This window comes from Zalophus californianus, chromosome X (genome assembly GCF_009762305.2).
Source record: "Zalophus californianus isolate mZalCal1 chromosome X, mZalCal1.pri.v2, whole genome shotgun sequence".
In the NCBI taxonomy this organism is placed as follows: Eukaryota; Metazoa; Chordata; class Mammalia; order Carnivora; family Otariidae; genus Zalophus; species Zalophus californianus.
Window position 1 is genome coordinate 25,501,087 of NC_045612.1, and position 18,301 is coordinate 25,519,387.

The following is an 18,301-nucleotide window of genomic DNA, read 5'->3' on the forward strand; positions in this document are numbered from 1 at the left end:
CATATCTATTGCAAACAGTCATTTCCTTTTATTCATTTCCAATTAACTTTCAGTTTCATCAATTGTCTCCTTATTTTTAGAAATATGGTTAAACTACTGAGAAGCTGTGGATACTGACATTCACTATGTCCATAATTACTTACAGCATGTCAATCAAGGTCTTTTTTTCCAGTCTTAAAAGAATAATTTTCAGTCTTTTTTTATGAGTCCAATTTTTCTATCTTAGAAGGAAGGAAAAATATAAAATATATTTATCACCATCCATGAAGATAGTATTTTATATATATATATATATATATATATATATATGAATGGAGATAGTTTTACTTCTTTCTTTTCAATCTGGATCATTTTAATTTTATTTTCTTGCCCAGTTGCCCTCACTAGAACTTCTAGGGCAATGTTGAATAGATGTACTGAAAACAAAGCCTCCTTACCTTGTTTCTGCTCTTAACATAAATCATTCAGTACTTCACCTTTAAATATTATGCTACCTTTTATAGACACCCTTATTCAGGTTGAGGAAGTTCCTTCCTACTGCTATTTTGTTGATTGTTTTTATCAGGAAGTGTTGGATTTTGTCAAATAATTTGTCACCATCTGCTAAAGTGATCATGTGCTTTTTTATCTTTTATCCTATTAATATTGTGTATTTTTCACACCCTTCTCAAAAATCTGTTGACTACATATTTGTGGGTTTATTTCTGGGCTCTTTGTTTTGTTCCATCAGTTTGTATTTTTTTATTATTTCACTTGATGGGTTCCTATACTTCATGTAAGCTTTCCTCACTCTTTTATTCTTCTTTCCTTTTTCTCCTCTGACTGGATAATTTCAAATGCACTGTCTTCATGTTCACAGCTTCTTTATTCTGCTTTATCAAGTCTGTTGTTGGTGTTTTTTTGTTTTTTTGTTTTTTACCATGCTACAAAAATATTTAATAAAATCTTTAAGAAACTTAGAAATGACTGATGATTGATAATTCTCTTAAGTAAACAGACTACAATAACATTATAGTCACTGGCTAAGTTCCATCAGTTTTTTTTAATTCTCTTTGAATTTTTCTTTTGGTCTTCTGTTATCCTTTCTGCAGGTCGCTTCTTCAACCCCTTCATTTTCCTGGTTTGTAGTTTGCTTAGGTCTTGCTTCTGTATATGAATCCTTCCATAAGTTGTACCAAAAGTATCATGGGAGACATTTTTCTTCTTCTTTAGCTTGAGCGCTTTTGGCATTTTCATAGATAATTTATAAAGATCATCTGATGCCAGATGTGTCCTCCTCAGAACCAGATCCAATGAGGGCCCTATCTCTTCCAATTCAATCCTTGGTGTTCTACAACCAGATTTCTTCAACAGCAACTTATAGCTTCGAAAGTAAATCTTCCCATTCAATGCAGTGAAGTGCAGAACATACTCTAAACCAGCCAGGCGGATATTTGGTACTGTGGGGCCTCTGAAGAAATCAATAAGAAGACTTTTTAGCCTTTTGTAGTCTTCTGTTACATCAAATCTTCACCAGCAAATATTAACATGGGTTTTGTTCCCTCAGGACATTTACTATTCCTAATATCTTTTAGAGAGACAAACTTCTCGATACCCAACTCAATCATATCCAGCACATGGTAGTCATACATACAACCTATTACTAGATTATTTGGCTGCTTCTTATTATGGGAGCCAAACATAAATAAAGAACAATCTGACTTCTTTGAAAAGAATTCTTTTTATGCAGAACTCCATACGGTTTTTTCAGTGCATACACATCTTTAAGTACTTGTGTCACCATGGAATTTGCATTCCCCCCTTAATCAGCATAGCATTTTTAATATTTTCACTGAGTTTCGGTTCTCTCTTCTCAAGGAATCTCTTGGCTCTTTTCGTAAGGTGTCCCCATTGGCTTGTGGACAGATATCTTGATGAAGTCCATAAAGCAGTATAGGATCCATGCCTCTTTAATGAGTTCTCAACACTGGCTGCTGTGATCCCAGACTCTCTCAGCCCCTCAGTTGTACAGGTCACTTTAGTATACTGGGTGGACTGAAAAAGAAGTGGGCCTCTTCAGCAGTATCCCACACAGCTGAGGAAGCAGGCATTCACTCACTATGCTCTCATTCTCCTCCATGGAAGAAATCACAGGCTGCTTTGTCTCCAGATCTCAAATGCTTACCAGCATGGATGCAAAGTGTCTTGGTACCAGGAAGCCCAAAGTCTATTTATTGTAGGGGTCTTTTATAGTAAGCTGGTTATGTAAGCACATACTAGCTATATGACTAGGCTTAACCAACAAAATTTCCCAAGCCTCACCAAAACTCATTGCAAATCATCAATCCAATAATTATGAAACAATGCTAACAGAATATAATACTCTGCCCCATGAACCCATGGTTACAGAACATCATTTATCTTTACTTAATACATTTAATAGTATTAACCCTTCAAAACTTACAGATAAGCAAAAAATCAACTTAAACTAGATGAGATTAATCCATATGATACAATGTGTTTCTCTTCCTTGTTCCATTTGTTTCACGAAATTATAGAGTCAAGAACTATCATAAGAAAGAAGGTGTAAGATGCTGATTTTTGTGTCTTTGTATGTGCAAATATTTTTTATTATGCCCTACCATTGGCTTCATAGTTTGCCTTGATGAAGAATTATAAATTAAAAACATTTTACATCAGAACACGAAAGGCATTTTTATCCAGTGTTGGTGAAAAGTCTGACGCAAGTTTGAGTACTGCTTTTTTATAAATGATTTGTTTGCTTTTTTTGTCTTGTATAAGTTTCTCTAGAAATTTCTTTTTATCCTTGCAATTGAATTATGGCTTTACAGAAATAAAAAATGATTATAAGATAACAATATGAATACTTGTATGTCAAAAAATCCATTAACTATATGAAATAGACAAATTTCTAAAAGGGCACAAACTGGAGATTTCAAATTTTCAAAGGGTTGCAATTAGGTTTAGATCTTTTTGTCTATTTTTGTTTTGTAAGTATTTATTTATTTCATTTATTATGCTGGGTACATAATGAGCCTTAAAATCTGAAGGCTCATGTTCTTCACTTTAAGAAAATTTTGTTATTACTTTCATAATTTCCTCTTCTCTATGTTTTCTATTCTCTTTTTTTTTTTTTTTTTGGACTCTCATTAGATATTGGGCCACCTGAACTGATTATCTGAACTTCTTAACGTTTTTCTCTAATATTTTCTTCTTGAGCTTATTTCAATAGTTTGTGCCCTTTTAGAAATCTGTCCATTTCATCTAGTTAACTGACTTTTTTGACATATATTTATCATATTGTTATCTTCATTTTTTATTTCTGTAAAGCCATAATTCAGTTGCAATCAGAGAACATATTTTATATGATTTAAATCATTTTAAGTTTATTGGGCTTATTTTTTGGCTTAACATATCTATTCTAGAGACTATTCCATCTTCACTTGAAAAGAAAGTTTATTCTGCTGTTATGGGAGGGATTGTTTTACAGATATCTAGTAGACCTAGTTGGTTTATAGTGTTGTTCAAGTCTCCTATTTCCTTGTTTCTAGCTGTCTTTCTTTTGTAAAGATTTATTTATTTATTTTAGAGAGAGAGAGAGAGAGAGAGAGAAAGGGGCAAAGGGAAAAATCCTTAAGCAGACTCCCTGCTGAGCACAGAGCACGATGCAGGGCCCAATCTCAGGACCCTGAGATAATGACCTGAGCCAAAATCAAGAGTCAGGCTCAACCACCTGAGCCATCCAGGTGTCCCTATTTCTAGCTGTTTCATCCATTTATCAAAGTGAGGTATTTATGTGCCCTGTTGTTATTATTGGATTGTCTATTCTCTCTCAAATTATTTGTTTCTACAAATAATTGTAGAAATTATTTGTAGAAACAAATAATTTGAGAGAGAATAGACAATCCAATAATAACAATAATTTATCTGATAAATTTACGTATATAATTGTTATGTTAGAAGAATTGACCATCTCATCATTATAAAATTTGCCTTTTTTGTCTTTAGGAACATTTTGTACCTTCAAGTCTATTTTATCTCACATTAGTATGCCCAGTCCAGCTTTCTTTTGGATCCCCTTTGCATGGTATTTCTCGTTATACCTTTTAGATTAAAACAATATGTGACTTTAGATCTAAAATGTTATCTCCTCTATAACACATATATTTGGATCATTCTTTTATCCACTGATGCAAAAATTCTGAACAAAATATTAGCAAACTGAATCCTGATATATGCAAAAAGACATTACATCATAATCAAGTGAAGTTTGTTCCAGGGTGCAAGATTGGTTTAACAAACAAAAATCAGTAAGAATTCAATGAAAAAATCAGTAATCATAATTTCTTGTAATAACAGAAAAAGGATAAAATGACACTATCATGAACAAATATTTGATAAAATTCAACATTTATTCATGATAAAGATTACCAAGATAGGAACTGAAGGGAACTTTCTTAAATCTAAAAAAATCTACAATAAAAGCTGTAGCAAATATTAAATTAAGTGACGAAAAATTGAACTGAATTCTTCTAAGAATAAGAACATTGCATGCATGGATACCAGTTCTTACCACTTCCTTTATATATTGTGGTGGAGATCCTAGTCAGTGCTATTAAGCAAGAAGAAAAAATAAAAGACAGAAATTGGAAGGGAAGAAGTAGTTTTCCTTATTTGTAGAGTTAATTTTACATGACTGTGGAAGTAGACAGTCCAAAATGATTTACAACTAGTATAAGTTAATTGAGCAGATTATTTGATACAAGCTCAGTATTTCAAACACTTTATTTATATATATAACAACTACAATTAGAAAATGAAGTTTAAAATTAAAAAAAAATTAGTAATACCAAAAATATCAAATCCCTAGGATAAATATAATGAAACATGTGCAGGGACTGTAAAATGAAAATTAGAAAACTTTTTTTAGAGAAATTAAAGACCCAGATAAGTAGAGAAATTTAACATGTTCATATATAAGAATATGCAATATTATAATAATGTTACTTTTCCAACAAATTGATCCATTCACTGAATCCTAATAATCATAGAAGGTTTTTTTTATAGAAATTGACAATCTGATTATAAATCTACATGGAAATACAAAGGGACAAAAATAAGCAATGCAATAAAGAATAGGAACAAAGCTGGAGGACTTAATTACTAGATATAAAATATTATTATAAAGCTATAATAAGACAGTGTGCTATTAGTAATATAGAACAGTGAAACAGTATAGTGAGTCCAGAAATAGTACCACATGTATATGGATACCTGCAGTAAAATGTGAAGAAAATAAAATTTTCAACAAATGACTTAATTACTCATATGGGGAAAAAAACTAATCTTGCCTCCAATCTGTCATACACAAAAATAAATTACTTGCGGATGTGTTACTAAATGTGAAATGTAAATAGATTAGATCTTTTTTTTCAAGAGAACACCAAAAGTGTTAAACAAGAAAAAAACTTTAAAACTTCTGTTTATCAAAAGAAAATTTTAAAAAGTACAAAGTCAAGCAACAGTGGAAAATACTTTTGCAATCCATGTATCTGAAAAAGGACTTGTATCCAGAATATGTAAATAACTCTCACAAATCAATAAGAAAAGCAAACAGTGCCCCCCCAAAATTGACAAAATACTTGAACAAGCACTTCACAAAAGAGCATAATCAAATGTCCAATTAACATATGAAAAGATGTTTTTCATTAGTCATCAGAGAAACAAAAACCAATGCCATGGTGCAATATCATTATACACTCATCAAAATGCTTAAAATGAGTAATTAAGTCATTAAGTCCCCTATGTTCATCTGTTTTGTTTCTTAAATTCCACAAATGAGTGAAATCATATAGTATTTTTCTTTCTCTGACTGACTTGTTTTGCTTAGCATAATACCATCTAGTTCCCTCCACGTTGTTGCAAATGGCAAGATTTCATTGTTTTTGATGGCTGAGTATTATTCCATTGTGTGTGTGTGTGTGTGTGTGTTTGTGTGTGTGTGTGTGTGTGTGTGTGTGTACCACCTCTTTATTCATTCATCTGTTGATGGACATCTGGGCTCTTTCCATGTTTTGACTATTGTGGACATTGCTGTTATAAACATTGTGGTACATGTGCCTCTTCGAATCACTGCTTTTGTATCCTTTGTTGTTGTTGTTGTTTTTGTTTTTAAGATTTTATTTATTTGACAGAGAGAGATAGTGAGAGCAGGAACACAAGCAAGGGGAGTGGGAGGGAGAGAATCAGCTTCCCGCTGAGTAGGGAGCCCAATGCGGGGCTCGATCCCAGGACCTTGGGATCATGATCTGAGCCTAAGGCAGGTGCTTAACAACTGAGCCACCCAGGTGCCCCTGTATCCTTTGGATAAATACCTAGAAGTGCAATTGCTGGGTCATACAGTAGTTCTATTTTTTACTTTTTGAGGAACCTCCATACTGTTTTCCACAGGGGCTGCTCCAGTTTGCATTCCCACCAACAGCATAAGAGGGTTCCCCTTTCTCCACATCCTTGCCAATGTCTATGAGGTTTCCTCTTTCTCCACATTTTTGCCAACATCTATTGTTTCCTGAGTTGCTCAATTTTAACCATTCTGACTGATGTGAGGTGGTATCTCATCGCAGTTTTGATTTGTGTTTCCCTGATGCCAAGCAATGTTGAGCATTTGTTCATGTGTCTGCTAGCCATTTGTACGTCTTCTTTGGAGAAATGTCGTTCATGTCTTCTGTCCATTTCTTGACTGAATTTTTTTGTTTTTTGGGTGTTGAGTTGATAAGTTCTTTATAGATTTTGGATACTAGCCCTTTATCTGATATCTCATTTCTGAATATCTTCTCCCGTTCCATAGGTTGCCCTTTAGTTTTGTTGATTGTTTCCTTTGCTGTGAAAAAGCTTTAATCCTGATGAAGTCAAAATAGTTCATTGTTGCTTTTGTTTTCCTTCCCTTTGGAGGCATGCTTAGGAAAATTTGCTGCAGCCAAAGTCTAAGTTGTTGCCTATGTTCTCCTCTAGGATTTTTATGGTTTCCTCTCTCATATGTAGGTCATTCATCCATTTTGAGTTTATTTTTGAGAAAGTGGTAAGAAAGTGGTCCAGTTTCATTCTTCTACGTGTTGCTGTCCAATTTTCCCAACACCATTTATTGAAGAGATTGTCTTTTTTCCATTGGATATTCTTTCTTGCATTGTCAAACATTAGTTGATCATATAGGTGTGGGTCCATTACTGGGCTTTCTATTCTGTTCCACTGATCTATGTGTCTCTTTTAGTGCCAGTACCATACTGTCTTGATGATAACAGCTTTGTAATACAGCTTGAAGTCTGGAATTGTGATGCCTCTGGCTTTGCTTTTCATTTGCAATGTTGCTTTGGCTATTAGGTGTCTTTTCTGGTTCCATATCAATTTTAGGGTTGTTTGTCCCACCTCTGTGAAAAATGTTGATGGTATTTTGATAGTGATTGCTTTGAATGTGTAGATTGCTTTGGGTAGCACAGACATTTTAACAATATCTGTTCTTCCAACCCATAAGCATGGAATGTTTTTCACTTTCTTTGTATCTTCCTCAATTTCCTTCATGAGTGTTCTATAGTTTTCAGAGTACAGATCATTTACTTCTTTGGTAAGATTTATTCCTAGGTATCTCATGGTTCTTGGTGCAATTGTAAATGAGACTGATTCCTTGATTTCACTTTCTGCTGCTACATCATTAATGTACAGAAATACAACTGACTTCTGTGCTTTGATTTTATATTTTGTGACTTTGCTGAATTCCTGTATCAGTTCTAGCAATTTTTTGGTGGAGTCTTTTGGGTTTTCTACATAGAGTATCATGTCATCTGTGAAGAATAAAAGTTTGACTTCTTTGCCAATCTGGATGCATTTTATTTCTTTTTGTTGTCTGATAGCTGAGGCTAGGACTTCTAGTACTATGTTGAAAAACAGTGATGAGAGTGGACATCCCTGCTGTGTTCCTGACCTTGGGGAAAAGCTCTGTTTTTCCCCATTGAGTATGTTATTGCTGTGGGTCTTTCATATATGGACTTTATGATGTTGAGGTACGTTCCCTCAATCCATACAGGGTGAAAGGTTTTTATCAAAAAAGGATGCTGTATTTTGACAAATGCTTTTTCTGTATCTATTGAGAGGATCATATGGTTCTTATCCTTTTATTAATGTGGTGTATCATGTTGATTGATTTGTGAATGTTGAACCACTCCTGCAGCCTATGAATAAATCCCCCTTGGTTGTAGTGAATAATCCTTTTAATGTACTGTTAGATCTTATTAGCTAACATCTTGGTGAGAATTTTGGCATCCATGTTCATCAGGGATATTGGTCTATAATTTTCCTTTTTGGTGGGGTCTTTGCTTTTGGGATCAAGGCAATGCTGGCATCATAGACTGGTTTGGAAGTTTTCCTTCCATTTCTATTTTTTGGAACTGTTTCAGAACAGGTATTAATCCTTCTTTAAATGTTTGGTAGAATTCCCCTGGGAAGCCATCTGGCCCTAGAATCTTGTTTATTGGGAGATTTTTTATTACTGATTCAATTTTTTTGCTGGTTATGGGTCTATTCAGGTTTTCTATTCATGTTTCAGTTTTGGTAGTTTATATGTTTCTAGGAATTTATCCATTTCTTCCAGATTTCCTTATTTGTTGGTATATAATTGCTCATAATATTCTCTCATAATTGTATTTCTTCAGTGTTGGTTGTTATCTGTCTTCTTTCATTCATGATTTTATTTACTTGGGTTTTTTCCCTTTCCTTTCTGATAAGTCTGACTAGGGGTTTACTGATCTCATTAATTCTTTCAAAGTACCATCTCTTATTTTCATTGATCTCTTCTACTTATTTCTATATCATTGATTTCTGCTCTAATCTTTATTATATCTTTTCTCCTGCTGAATTTACACTTTATTTGCTTTTCTTTTTCCAGCTCCTTTAGGTGTAAAGTTAGGTTGTGCATTTGAGACTTTTCTTGTTTCTTAAGGAAGACCTGTATTGCTACATACTTCTCTCTTAGGACCACCTTTGCTACATCCAGAAGGTCGTATTTTCACTTTCATTTGATTCCATGTATTTTTTAATTCTTCTTTAATTTCCTGGTTGACCCATTTGTTCTTCAGTAGGATGTTCTTTAACCTCCATGTATTTGTGGTCCTTCCAAACTTCTTTTTTTAAAGATTTTACTCACTTGTCACAGAGAGAGAGAGTGCACAAGCAAAGGGAGCAGTAGATGGAGCAGGCAGTGGGAGAAGCAGCTCCCCACTGAGCAAGAGCCCAATGTGGGACTAGATCCCAGCATCCTGGAGTCATGACCTAAAGTGAAGGCAGCTGCTTAACCAACTGGGCGACCCAGGCACCCCTCCAAATTTCTTCTTGTGATTGACTTCAAGTTTCACAGCATTGTGGTCTGAAAATATGCATGGTATGATTTCAGTCTTTTTGTAGTGGTGGAGACTTGATTTGTGACCCAGTATGTGATTTATCCTGGAGAATGTTCCATGTGCATTCAAAAAGAATGTGTATTCTGTTGCTTTAGGATGAAATGTTCTGAACATACCTGTGAAGTCCATCTAGTCCAGTGTGTCATCAGAGCTCTTGTTTCCTTGTTGATCTTCTGCTTAGATGATCTGTCCTTTGCCGTGAGTGGGGTGTTAAAGTCCCCTACTGTTATTGTATTATTGATAAGGTTTTTCTTTAAATTTTATTAATTAATTTATATATTTGGCTGCTCCCAAGTTAGGGGAATAAGTATTTATAATTGTTAGGTCTTCTTGTTGGATAGACCACTTTATTATGATATGGTGTCCTTCTTCATCTCTTATTACAGTCTTTGGTTTAAAATCTAGTTTTTCTGGGGATGCCTGGATGGCTCAGTCAGTTAAGCATCTGCCTTCAGCTCAGGTCATGATCCCAGGGTCCTGGTATCAAGTCCCACACTGGGCTCCTTGCTCAGCAGGGACCCTGTTTCCTCCCTCTGCCTGCTGCTCCCCCTACTTGTGTTCTCTCTGTCAAATAAATAAAATCTTTAAAAAAAATAAAATCTAGTTTGTCTGATGGAAGGATGGCTACTCTAGCTTTATTTTGATGTCCATTAGCATGATGAATTGTTCTCCAACCCCTCAGTTTTCAATCTGGAGGTGTCTTTGGGTCTAAAATGAGTCTCTCATAAGCAGCATATCGATCAATCTTGTTTTTTTTTTATCAATTCTGATATCCTATGTCTTTTGATTGGAACGTTTAGTCCATTTACATTCAGAGTAATTATTGAAAGATATTAATTTAGTGCCATTGTATTATCTGTAAAGTCACTGTTCCTATAGATTGTCTCTCTTCCTTTCTGGTCTTTGTTACTTTGGGGGCTTTCTCCACTCAAAGGATCCCTTTTAATATTTCTTGCAGGGCTTGTTTAGTGTTCAAAACTTTCTTTACTTTTTGTTTGTCCTGGAAACTCTTAATCTCTCCTTCTATTCTGAATGACAGCTTTGTTGGATAAAGTATTTTTGGCCACACATTTTTCCAATTTAGCATTTGAATATGTCATGCTAGTCTTTTCTGGCCTGCCATGTCTCTGTGGACGGGGCTGCTGCCAGCCTTATGTGTCTATCCTTGTAGTTAAGGACCTCTTGTCCTGAGCTGCTTTCAGGATTTTCTCTTTATCTTTGTAATTTGCAAGCTTCACTATAATATGTCGAGGTGTTGACCTATTTTTGTTGATTTTGAGGGTAGTTCTCTGTGCCTCTTGAATTTGAATGCCTGTTTCCTTTCCCAGATTAGGGAAGTTCTCAGCTATAATTTGTTCAAATAAACTTCTGCCCCTTTTTCCCATTCCTCATCTTCTGGGACTCCTATAATATGGATATTATTTCACTTTATGGAATTGCTGAGTTCCCTAATCTACCTCTGTGATCTAATAGTTTTCTTTCCCTCTTCTTTTCAGCGTCCATATTTTCCATCCTTTTATCTTCTGTATCACTGATTCGCTCTTCTGATTTGTTCATCCTCATTTTTATGACTTCCACTTGGGACTGCATCTCAGTAATAGCATTTTTAATTTTGGCCTGACTAGATTTTAGTTCTTCTGTCTCTATTGTAAGGTATCTCTAGTGTCTTCTGTCGTTTTTTCAAGCCCAGCTAGTAACTTAAAATCATTGTTTTAAATTATAGTTCAGACATCTTACTTATATCTGTATTGATTAAATCCCTGGCAGTGAGTACTACCTCCAGTTCTTTCTTTTGGGGTGAATTTCTCTGTTTTGTCATTTTGTCCAGAAAAGAAAAAAAGAAAGAAAGAAAGAAAGAAAGAAAGAAAGAAAGAAAGAAAGAAAGAAAGAAAGAGAAAGAAAGAAAGAAAGAAAGAAAGAAAGAAAGAAAGAAAGAAAGAAAGAAAAAGAAAGAAAGAAAGAAAGAAAGAAAGAAAGAAAGAAAGAAAGAAAGAAAGAAAGAAAGAGAAAAAGAACAAAAACAATAACAACAACAGGGGAAAAAAGAAAACTTGATCATGGGTGTGTTTTGGTCTGCTTGTTAAAAGAAACTAGATCCCAAAATAAGAACAAAAGAAAAACACTATATATATAAAATGCAATGAAAGGAAACAAAAATTATATATATAAAGTACATATAAAATAAAAAATGAAAAAGAATTGAAAAAATAAGAAAATAAATGAAAAAATAATACTAAAAGACTAAAAAATAAAAATACAAAGAATGCTATATATGTTTTCCCAAGAGCTGAAGTTTTGCAGCCCTCTATGATCAGTAAACCTGGTGAGAGTGAGTTGTTTGTGCTGGTCTTCTGGGGAGAGGCCTATTTCTGCTTTTCAGGTGGACTTGCCCTAGGGGAAATGCCCCTTCAGTGCACAGGGGCAGGATTTAGTGTAAGTGGCTCTGGACTCCACTAAGTGGTGCTGTTTTGTTCCCTGAAGGCTTTCAGCACTGATGACTGGGATGAATATTGTGCCCTGCTCTCTAGCCCAGAACTGAAAATTTGTGCTGCCCACTCTTCAGTGAGTCCTCATGGAAAAGCAATAAATCACTCTTCTGTCCCTGGTTTCCATCAGAACTCTGTGTTCACTTGGCCTGTAACTGAGCATTTTTATCTCAGAGACACGACTGAGTTTTAAAACTCTAAATTTTAGAGACTCCCGTGGCAACGACCCACACTTGTTCTGGGAGTGTGGGTCTCACCACACTTTTGCCTTTTGCTGGACCTATCCCAGGAAAGTGGTCACATGACTGTAGAGTGGCTCTCACTTTATGGCAACACAGAGCAGAAAGTCTGCACCTAGACTCGCTGTTCTGAGCTGGCTTCCCTGCTCCTATGCCTGGGAACTCTGTGCATGCAGGTGTCACCTATTCTTCTTGCAACCCCAGGGATCCTGAGACCATGTTGTCACACCTGGGATTCTGACCAGCTTCACCACTTGGGCACCTTTAAGCCAGGCATATCCTCGACTGTGACAGACTTCCAAAAGTTCTGATTTTGCCCTCTGCTGCTTATAATACTTTGCAGTAGCTTCCTTAAGCAGGCTCCTTTTCCTCTGTGTATCCTCAGCTATATCACAGTGGATTCAAGTCTCCTTACCTCCTATCTTCGAAACAGTGGTTGTTTCTCTACTTGTAGACTTTGTTTTCTCAGATCTCTGATTGATTTCTTGGGTGTTCAGAATGATTTGATATCTAGTTGTATTTGAGGAACGAGACAAACTTAGGGTCCCCCTACTCCTCTCCCATCTTAACTCCTCCCCTCTTTGTTAGACTTTTTTTTTTTAACCAAGCCACAAAGGACTAAGTGGAGGAAGAAACTTCATTATTTGGAGCCACCAATATAGTTAATATTGAAAATACTGAATTAAGTCAATATTTTAAAGTATCTAGAATCAGACCACTTCTCTCCACCTCCATTGATAATGTTCTGTTGCCAGCATTACCTCTTTTCTGGATCACTGCTAAAACTGTCTCCACCTATGTCCTCTTGTATTCTGCTAAATATAATCCAACCCATATGGCTTCTCTTCTCAAATTATTTAAAATAAAATACAAAATCCTTAAAATGGCTTACAGGGTTCTATATAATATGGGCCCCTTTATCTTTCTAATCTCATACTACTTTTCCCCAAATGAATGTCACTCTTATTAAAATGGCATCATTGTTCTCCGGCACTCAGACATAGTTCTGCTTCACAGTTACTGCATTTGCTGTTCACTTTGTTTGGAGCACACTTCTATAATATATCCATATAGCTCCTTCATTTGCTCCCTTCAGATCTTTGTAGCCTTTTCAATGAGGCCTTTTCTGATTTGCTTACTCAAAGTTACATCAATTACTCTACTTTTCAACAGCCTTTACTATTTTACAGCTTACTTTCCTCTGTAGGACTTACCACCTTTTAATGTATTGTGTTTGTCTGTTACATGTCCCCTTGCATTACAGTGTTTACCAAGAAGAATACAGATTTGTGAAGATCTTTTTGTTTACCACTGTATGTAAGTACAAAGAAATGTGTTTGAATGAATGTATAAGATTATTTTAAGTTATTTTAAATTAAATTAAGGTTTACATTAATGCCTAATACATTCAGTGTTTTTTCACATCTACTATCTCATTCAATTCTCTGAGCAACCCCATCATAGAGTATATACTACTATCCTATTTTATGAATGAGGAATTAGATCCAGAACTCATAAATAATATGTCCAAGATTACATTGCTAGTATATGATCAAAGAATTTGATTCTGATTATCAGCTTTGTACTCTTCTCACTACATTACCGCAGGTATCTAGAATTTTAAAATACAAGATATAATGATTTTTTGGGTATCTGCTAAAGAAATCAGTGTGGCAAAATTAGAAGGATCCTTTGTTTTCTCAATTTCCTTTTTTTAAATGTCCAAGCCGGCCACCTTGTTTTTGTTATTCAAGAGAAAAAAAATGGCAGGTTAAATTATGTCTTGAAATAACTGAATTAGTCTTAAGTCCCTATTATTCAAATATTTTTCCATATTCTCTATAATAATGGTTTCTTTTCAAAGACATTACAAGCATTAATCAAAAGAACAACTGGTCTTCTCAATTCAGTGGAAAACTGATCTTTGCATAGATGATAGATAGATAGATAGATAGATAGATAGATAGATAGATAGATGATAGGGACATAAATAGTGGGTGTCAAGAGGTTTAATTATACATTTTTAAATTTAAATTCAATTAGCCAATATATAGTACATCATTTGTTTTTGATATAATGTTCAATGATTCATTAGTTGTGTATAACACCCAGTGCTACATTTTTGAAAAATTTTGTACATCCAAGTTACTGAGTCCTATTGTGATAAATCCCTCACAGTGGCTCAGTTGAAAATTTAATATTCTATGTGGCAAAATACAAAAATATTTAAAGACTGTCACTTAAAAATGAGTTATGAAAGGCCTAATTTGGGGGCACATGGGGAGAAAAATTTTGTGTGGCTCTGAAATAATTCTATTTACTGGATGTGTAAACACTTTACAGAAAGGATATGCTAAATGTCTTCTAAGGAGTCAGGGCTTTCAGAATGGCATGTACATACACCTCACTCAAATATGTCAAATAAGATTATGTGTGTGTGTGTGTGTGTGTGTGCGTGTGTGTGTGTGTGTGTGTGTATGTGTATAGATTTCTATATTTTTATTCCTTTGAATATTTCCTCTGTTTCTTTTTCTGCTTAGGAACTTATTTTACAAAGCATTCCATGTCAGAACATTTCACTCACACTTTTTATTTCTTCACCCTTTTGTACTATATTTGTGCTATCATATGTAAGATTATAGAGGTAAATAGCTATTCTCATTTCATTTCATCAAGGTTACATGGATTATCATTGTTGATGTTAATTTTGTTCACTTGGCTGAAGTAGTGTTTGTTAGGTTTCCTTCTTCCTTTAACAATGTACTCTGTGGAGGGAAGTCACTATATGTAGCCCATATCTCCACCAACGAGTTATGCTGCACCTCCTTGAGGATGGAATACCTACCTAAATTATTTGGAATTCCTCAGAATATGAGATTTGTCTCTTCTCTCCTATTTATTTATTATTATATCATTTATTTATCTTTATGTACACATGGATATCTATTTTCTACTTTGGGCTATAATCTAACCTGCCCTATTTTATTGTTCAAACTATTCTAAATTGGCCATTGGGAGATCTTTCAGTTGGCCCTTAAATCCCCTTGACACACTCCTGTTATTATTATTAGGCCCTTGGCCCTTATTTTCTGGAACTAAAAGATCTTCCAGGCTCACATTATAAATTTCCACCCCTTGTGCTAGAATCAGCTATTTCTCCAAAGAGTCCTGATTTTTTTGTGGTACAGTGGTAATAGAAAACAAGATCTGGGTGTTAGGGGTTCTTTTATTATTGGGATGCCATTGCTTCTAGGCCCTCTCAGCTATCACAGCAAAGAAATATGTGTGTATGTACTAACTTATGTATGCACACACACACACACACACACAATCTTAATCTGCATCTATATTAAGCTAAACATACATTCATACTGATGTGTTCAACTCTAATCCATTAACACATGAATCACAAACTCCTCCCACTGTTTACCTATAACCTCAAACTCCAACAATAAGAAATCAGGCTCCCGACACCCACTACCAATTAACTTAATTGTTCAGTTTTTATATACCTATGATAGTTTTAGAATTATCAACTCATACTTTCATAAGAAACAACTTTCTCAACTTAAGTACAGTACTTATGTACATTTGCCTTTAACTTTAGTCTGATAGACTCCACTCATTTCCAAAGTTACTCAGATCAGTACCTTATTCTCCCATCCTCTTCAGTGAGATTGTTTTACACATTTGTGGTACAATTAGATTCTTTTGTCACAGTCTGCATTCTTTCCTGAGATCCCTCAATGTCCTAAATTATTTTTAAAAATATATTAATACATTGAAGTTCACTCTTTTTGTTATAAAGTTTCATGGGTTTTGACAAACACATAATGTCATGTATCAACCACTACAGTATCATATAGAACAAGTTCACTGCCCTAACACTTAATTTTTTGAAAACATAGAATACAATATATAATGCTTATATTATTCCTAAATGTTTATGAAATAATATTTCATATTTCATCATATTATTCACATAATTTTGCTTAATTATATTGTTCTAATATCAATAATTACATAAATTCATTAAAATGTTTCAAATTCCCCATATTACTTCTCAAGTTTCCCTTGGAATAACTTTCTGCATTTTTAAGCATGTTTGTTATTATACCTGAGGGCCTTATTTTATGTGACTATATCTCACATTTTCTCATGTATGTTGGTGTGGAAATGGTTTAAGGTATAGGGATTTTCTTTATATTTAAATTTTATAATATCTCTTCAATAAAGTGACACAATCAAATCTTCACCTCTGTCTTTTAAAGGCATCAATTTTCCTCAAACTGTTGACATACAACATGATGGTGGTAGTAATCAAGCAGAGTATGGATCTGAGAAGGAAACCCAAATAAATAGGTAATATGACTAACAGAAATTAATTAAAGTACATACTTGAGGGAATCAGACATAAATGATTAGATGGGACATACTAAAATGACTCAAGTACCATGATATATTTTAAAAGATTGCAACATTACTAGAAAAATGAATATTTTTGGCAGACATTCTCTCCTCTGCTCTCCTGCCCACCACTCCCTTGCAGTATTCAACAAACCTCTATCTCCTTTAATAACTAACTAACTAAATAAATAAATATTTTTGAATAAAATTCAAAAGACACATCTGTTCACTTTGTAATTGCACAACATGAATGATCATGCTGCTACACTGAATTAGGAGACAAATTATTGTCCAGAATATAGTACAATGCTAATTTTTCCAAACTACATATATGTTTTCAGTTAGAATATTATATACTTTTAATATAAGTATATATCCACTGTAGTTCTCAAAATACATCTGGTAGTCACCTAGATCACTATTCTATTTCATTTGTTTTAAAGCAATGGATTCTTTTGACAGTGCACCAAAAAATAATATGAATTATCCAAATGATTTTTTGTGTACATTGAAATAAATTGTTAGTATCTACATATAACATTTTGAATATGCTTTCAATAGAAAGTAATCATGTCTAATAGAGAACATAGCATTTATTGGACTTGGTAATGTACATTGAAAAGTGTTTTATTTGCAAATCTTCCTGTTACCTATAGTAAATTTCAATTTGCCTTTTACAAAGTACTTTTTTAAAAAAATGGTTAATATTGGTATACACTTTATCAAAAAGAAGCAGGAAGATAACTAAACAATAGGAATAATCATTAATGGATTACAGAAAGTATTTAGATATCAGAAGACTATAACTGGCAGAGGGATATAAAATGACATAAATAAGAATTCATAGGGAACAATTAAATTAGAAAGTTCAATTTATTTATGAAGGCCATTATATTTATTTTATGGGTGAAAGAGTACAAAGATGACACATTCCAGGTAAGCTGGTTACATAATCAGAAGTGTTAACATCCCTCCCTCCCAAACTCCTATAGAGATCAATTGCAAAATATAAAAATAAGTAAAAACCTATAATGGTGCTGAAATACAGAAAAGGTATTTCAACAAATATAAGAAGATGCCCAGAGTGTTTACCCTTATGCAAGAGCAAGTTTGGGAAGCAAATGGAGGAGACCATGACATATCCCCTCTGAAATACTCTAAACCACTTAGAGCAAGTGACAATAAAATGCAGAAAGTTAATGTGGACACCATTCTTCCTGATAAGTCATATCCCTTCAAGAATAGAATGTAATGGGGAAAGGATGATAAGTGGGCACAACAAGCAAAAACTGATACACCTGCATATTTCTCTAAAGGGAGAAAATTTAAAAGGTAGCTAGACTTATGAAGAGATACTGTAGATCAGAAGAAAGGGAACACCTCAAGAATCAGACTCAACATGCTTCCTTTAGTCTTATGATAAGAAACATAGCAAAACATCTAACTTGTTTTTTTAAGAGATTAAGAATAACCCTGTTTTTATGAAACCAAAGGAAGTAGTTGTGAATAAAGAGTAATCGGAAATCAAAGAAGATAAACAAAGACTGCTGAATAAAAATAATAAAGAATGAACTGCAAATTGGCCTTCTTAACTGTAAAACTTATTTTTGTAAAGATTTATTTATTTGTCTGAGAGAGAGAAGGAGAGAGGAGGGGCAGAGGGAGTAGGAGAGAGAAATTCAAGCAGACTCCATGCTGAGCATGGAGCCCAACATGGACCTGG

The 18,301-nt window shown here is 34.2% G+C and overlaps 1 pseudogene; it reads right to left on the reverse strand.

Annotated features, from left to right (window-relative positions):
- Window positions 1-925: 925 nt before the first annotated feature.
- Window positions 926-13,006, reverse strand: LOC113930502 (annotated as a pseudogene).
- Window positions 13,007-18,301: the final 5,295 nt, after the last annotated feature.